We start from the raw sequence: 5,518 nt of genomic DNA on the forward strand, positions 1-5,518 counted from the left end.
TTTTATTTTTATTTACATATTTAAATACAGTGCTGAGAATGAAACCCAGTGCCTCACACATGCTAGGCAACAGCTCCATCACTGAACCAGAAACCCAGCCCTCCCATCTCAATTAAGGAATCAAGTTAGAAACATGTATAAGATGAGAAAAGTTTTAACAGACTGAAATCAGTAATACTTAAATAAAGTTGATAATTAATACTCAAATGTTATAGCAATTTAACCTCTAAGAATTATAATCTTCAAAGAACTATTCAAAACATTTTGACATATATAATATATATGTATATGTATATATACATATATATATAGTACACTAAAAATAATTTTAAATGACATTTTCTCTTTGGTTGGGCCACATGTTCTTTAGATCAGAAAATATTCCTGTTGTTTTTTTTTTGTTTGTTTGTTTGTTTTTTAAGGTAAAGGTGCATTTATTCATGTCCATGCCATCTAAAAGCTACTGAGTACAGTAATCAAGCTGGAGAAGGGACAAATCACAACCTAAAACAGCAAAAAAAACTGGGACATGGGCCCTCTGAATTGCATGTTTGAGCTGGAAAGAAAACTTCCCTGAGAAGTTTGCTTCACACTTAGTTTTCTCCCGCCAGCATCTTCTGTCTCTCCAAGTTAAGGCCTGGACAGTGTTGGGATGGTGTACCATTTCTCCAGAACAGTCAGCCCCCGAGGGCTGGGGCTGGGTGCAGCCTGGTTCCCTAGTGCCTGGCTCCGCAGAGCCTCCACCATCTGAAGCAAGGTCGACCTCTCCAGTTCCAGAGCCAACATGGCCTGCTTCAGCTTGCTCTCACGGCTCAGGAGCTTCTCCACTGTGGCTTCGAGGCTTTGGATCCTACCATTTGCCACCTGCAATTGCTCAAGGAGGTCAAGTTTCTGTTTGTGTAAGCTGCTGTTGGTTTTCTCTAATTTATCCCTTCTTTGGTTGTCACTGAGAGGAGAGGAATCAATAAGTTCTTCTTGAAGCACATGGTACTCAACTTCATACGCCTGTAACTGTTGAGCGATGTCCACCTCAACTACCTGACTGATGGTCTTCTCCATTTATACCAAGTCCAAGTTAGGAAGTGTGTTTTTGATAAAGTCCACTATGGTTTTGTTAAGTGTTCATGCTGCAGATTCAAGGGCTTATGGCTTCCCACAAGACTTAGAGCCACTTGAAATATGACCTCTGACCCCTGAAGAAAGATCGTATCCCAGACCCTGGCTACGAAGTCCTGTGGGAACTATGAGGCGAACACAGTGAGGAACCCAGGTGCAGCATAGAGGCTGGGGCCGATCTCGTGCTCCTCTAGGTGATCGAAGAGGTCTCTGTGGTAGTCCTGGAGAAGCCGCCAGAGCAGGTACATCTGGATCTGTACAGTTATCATGTCCGGTTGATATTGCTTCCGCGTCCCATGTCAAACATCAAAAACTTGAGCATTTTAAATGCCTCTTCTTCGCTCAGATGAAGCAGCAAAATGCCTGCCACAAAGCTGAGACCTTGGCAGTATCCTACTTCCTGGTCTAGAAGTGAGTAGGCCTTCTCTTGTAGAGACAGCTGCCCTGCCTGGAGCTGAGCAGAGAAGTACGGATGCGTTGGAAAGGTTCGCCCAAGGTCAATAAGAATGGCGTGCTGCTGGGAGGTTGGCTGCTTTAGCAGCTCTTTGTAGGGCACATCCTTTGGCTGCTGTTTACTGGGAAACGGGTGTTTAAGGTGGAATTGCTCTGCCAGAAATTTCCAGATTTCACCCCGGTGATGAGGAGGCACAGCTTGCCCAACTGTCGAGTGCATTTTTTTCCATCTCAAACTTAATTTTTGATCTTCCAGGAGTGCTAAGCATCTTTTCCCATACCGCAGTTACTTCTTTAAGACAAGGAGTGATTTCTTCATAATTGCGCTTCAGGCGCTTTTTTGGCAAGTCGTTCTCAGAGGCTGGTAATGTCTGATCTTCCTTCTCCTTCCTGAGGAGCAGTCTCTGTTGCCGAAGAGCCTTTTCCCGCAGCCCACGAAGCTCCCTAGAGGTCCTCTTCGTTTCCTCTGGTACAGGGCCAACGGGCCCCCCTTCACACACTGGTTCTAAAGGAGGCCGTGGGGGAAGCTCCGCCACCTCTGAATAATGCTCAAGTCTTCCGGGGAGTCGCACGCCTTCTGTGGGGTGGCCACACGCAGGAATATCTGCTGCCCCCACAAGTGCCGCCAGGTCTTCACCCGGGTCCCACCGAGTCACCGAGGTGGTTTACGTTGGCTTCAAAGTCCTTTTGTTGGTGGGGCGTCTCTGTGCTCACTGAGTGAGACCTCGAAAGTTTTCTCTGAGAGACCCCTGGAGAGCCCTGAGTGGGCTCTGGAAGTTCTGGGCACCCCACTGGGAAATGACTCAGGGTGTTCGCTCGCCCCTGGAAGGTCTGCTGGGGGGAGAGCGAACCAGGTCCTTCTGTGAAATGGCCCTTCGAGTCACTGGACAGGTCATCTGAAGAGCCAACGAGCTTGAAGGAACTCCCAGAGATGGGCCAGGCCTCCTTGTCACCCATGGATGACTCTTTGCTGATGTTACTTAATGTGCTACACACAGAGCTGTCCAGATCCACGCTGCTAGAATGTTCCTGCAGGCCTTCGACTTTATTACCCCGGGACAAAATACTTTCTAAAGACTCTCTTCAAGATCTCTTTGCTTTGTTTTTCAGCATATCTAGCCTAAATCGCGTGGCACTGGCTGGCAATTCACTTCCAATATTCTCTGCTGCAATCTGTGAAGGCTGCTTTTATCTCCCCAACAGTGGTTGTGTTCTTTCTGTTTCTCTTCATATAAACATCTCAGAAAAGAAATCATCCATTCATTCTCTCGCTGCTCAATCCTTGGTCTCAATTTCTGAACCTCCTCAAAATTAGTTGCCCGTTCCTGATTAGTTAATGTTGTCTTGGAGTTCTAGTTTGGTTTGGAAGAATTTGTTCCCTCTGTCCTCTCACAGAGCTTGTACAGGGCCTGCAAGGGGCAGCCCTCACACAGCTGGGCTGGAGCTTTGGCTGTCTGCTGCATTGCAGCCACTGTGAAAGCCTGTTTCAGGGTCATCATGATTTCATCAACCAGAGCTTCATCTGTGCACTGGAACACGGTAACAGAGGAAATGGAAGCCACCACCTCCGGAAGACTCCCGGCAGATAAACCCAAAGTGGTCCACATGTCTAATGCCCTGAGAGCAAAAGGATATCTCCTTAAAAATTTTCTCCAGTGCTATTTTTTTGGTGTCAGAACTGATGAGGTAAACTTCAGACTGACCAATCGTGAAGAGCATAGTTCAATTTTCCTCAGTATCTGTTGACTGCACAATATTGAGTCCACTAATTAGGTGGTTCTCAATGTCGTTTTCCTCAAAAGAGCTGAAGAAACTGTTGCTTGGGAGGCTGGTGTCCTGAAACTCCTTCCTGAAGGCCAGCGAGCACAGGCGGGGCTGGAAGAAGGACCTCCTCCTTTGGTACTGAGCACCACAAGGACAAAGATTATGCATTAATTAGCTTTATATATTAGCAATTATCAGCTGTTCAGTATAGTCATTGCTCCATAAACATTTTCAAATGTTTATTAATCAACCCTTAAGATATAATGGAAAATTAATTTTAAAACTTGTATCCTTTCAGAAAAATACATTTAATAAATTCATTATGAAATTATATTCAATAAAGGTGTAAAGCATCTTCAATGGATGAATATGGAAATAAAATTCATTTTCTTGAGATCACATCATTAATAAAGTTCAAGATGATTGGGAACAAACAGATGTGAGTAGTAGGATCATGAGATTAAGGAAATAATTCTTTAAAATGGGCCCACTGTGCTGACCCCAACATGATTTCCCTTTCAAAAATCAATTTACCTGCAGCTCTGCTTGGCTAAAGTGACAAGATATGTTATATTCTTCAGCAAGCTAATTGTTATCTGCAAGAGAAACACAGGTCCAAAATAATTTCCAATAAGAGGAACACAAGTTACCAGGAAGGGGAAGACTCTTTGTGACCCTTATCCAGACCAGATCCCAGAATTCAGGGAGATAAGGAAGATTCCCCCAACCATAAAATCTGAAAGAACAGATTCCAATTAGAACCAGTCAACTGGGCCAAAGTGATCTAGAGTGGTCATGGCAGCAGGGACTTGAAGTCTGATGTCATCCTGTTGTCAGTCAAAAGTTAAGAGGTAATCCTGGGCAGGACTCTCAGGAAACTTCCCTGAGACTCCAATAAAACTGGAGGCAGGAAAGGCATGCTCTCCCTTTCCTTTCTAAGAGGTCTCACCCTCTCTCTCTTGAGAGTGTCCCCTTTACTCCTTTCCCGTCCCCTGTAATAAACTCATGCCTGTTACTCTGAGTGACGTGTCTGGAATCTTTCCGACCTGATCACAAGAATCAGGCTTTGAAGGGGGGCCTTCATCCTGGCTTGATTTCCTGGAAGACCCGGGCCATGTAACAAAGCCATTAAAATCATTAAGAATGTAGTGGCACATGTGATGCAGACAAGGACAGCACATACCTAGGCCTCAGAGAAGGAAGCACGATAGGAACTAATTCAGTAACTTCTGCAAAGAAGCAGCACTTGGGAACCCACAGAGTCATGGCATAGCACAGCACTTTCTGGGAACTACAAGTCATTGAGTATTCTTGGAGCATAAATGTGAATATATATTGCCAGAGGATGATAGTAGGAAGAAGAAAAAGATAAGGCTGAACTAATTAGTCAAAGAGAGTCCACAAGGACCTGCCAGGCCATCCAAGGCAATTTAGAAATTACTCTGTTATGATGAAGAAACCAAACCTCCTAGTATTTATACGGCTCCTTCAAGGTCACAGAGCCGGTTAGTTGGGGGAGTGGATAGAATCTTGCTGTAGCTTGGTTCTTAATGAGTATTTGTTTCTTCAGAATATGTTGTAATCAGTAATTAACATTGAATCCTGAAATCCCAGTGAGGTACAGCTAAGCTTGCTTGGTTTTCCAGGACGAGGCTGATTAACAGAACTGATCTGCCAAGGCCACAAGGAAGACTTTGTGATTTAAGGGTTAACTTCCGGTAGATTTCACTGTTATCCATTTTTCTCTCATTCCTCCTATCTGTAAGTTATGTCTTTACATGTTTTAGGAGACCCCAATATTCTACCTAAGACTGGTTTTAAAATTTTATGTCATTTTCAAACCTGTCAGTGTTGTTATCCATGAGAATCTACTAACAATGAAATAAATACCCAATAAACATGTATAAAAAATAAAATAAAACACAGAAACAATTCAGAAAGAGACTATATATTTCCAAAGAACCACACATAGCCTGACACAGAAAAAAAAAAATGTGATAGAATAGCCCTACAATTAAATAATAGTGAAGAATGAAGTGAAAAATAAATTATTCAAGTAGAAAATATTTTTCAGTGATGTTACATTTCCCAGGTGGAATGCCTATGTACACATACTGATAAAAATTGATCAGTATTTCAAAAAGAAATATTTCTCAAAAAATACTTTTAGCAATCTATGCAAAAA

At 43.3% G+C, this 5,518-nt stretch overlaps 1 pseudogene across 1 annotated transcript; it reads right to left on the minus strand.

Moving 5' to 3' along the window:
* Positions 1–630: 630 nt before the first annotated feature.
* LOC306659008 (TBC1 domain family member 1-like) lies at positions 631–3,501 on the minus strand (annotated as a pseudogene). The gene has a single exon. The product of its transcript is annotated as a TBC1 domain family member 1-like (transcript).
* Between the last annotated feature and the right edge of the window lie 2,017 nt (positions 3,502–5,518).

This window comes from Sciurus vulgaris (assembly GCF_902686455.1).
Source record: "Sciurus vulgaris genome assembly, chromosome: 4".
Taxonomy (NCBI): Eukaryota; Metazoa; Chordata; class Mammalia; order Rodentia; family Sciuridae; genus Sciurus; species Sciurus vulgaris.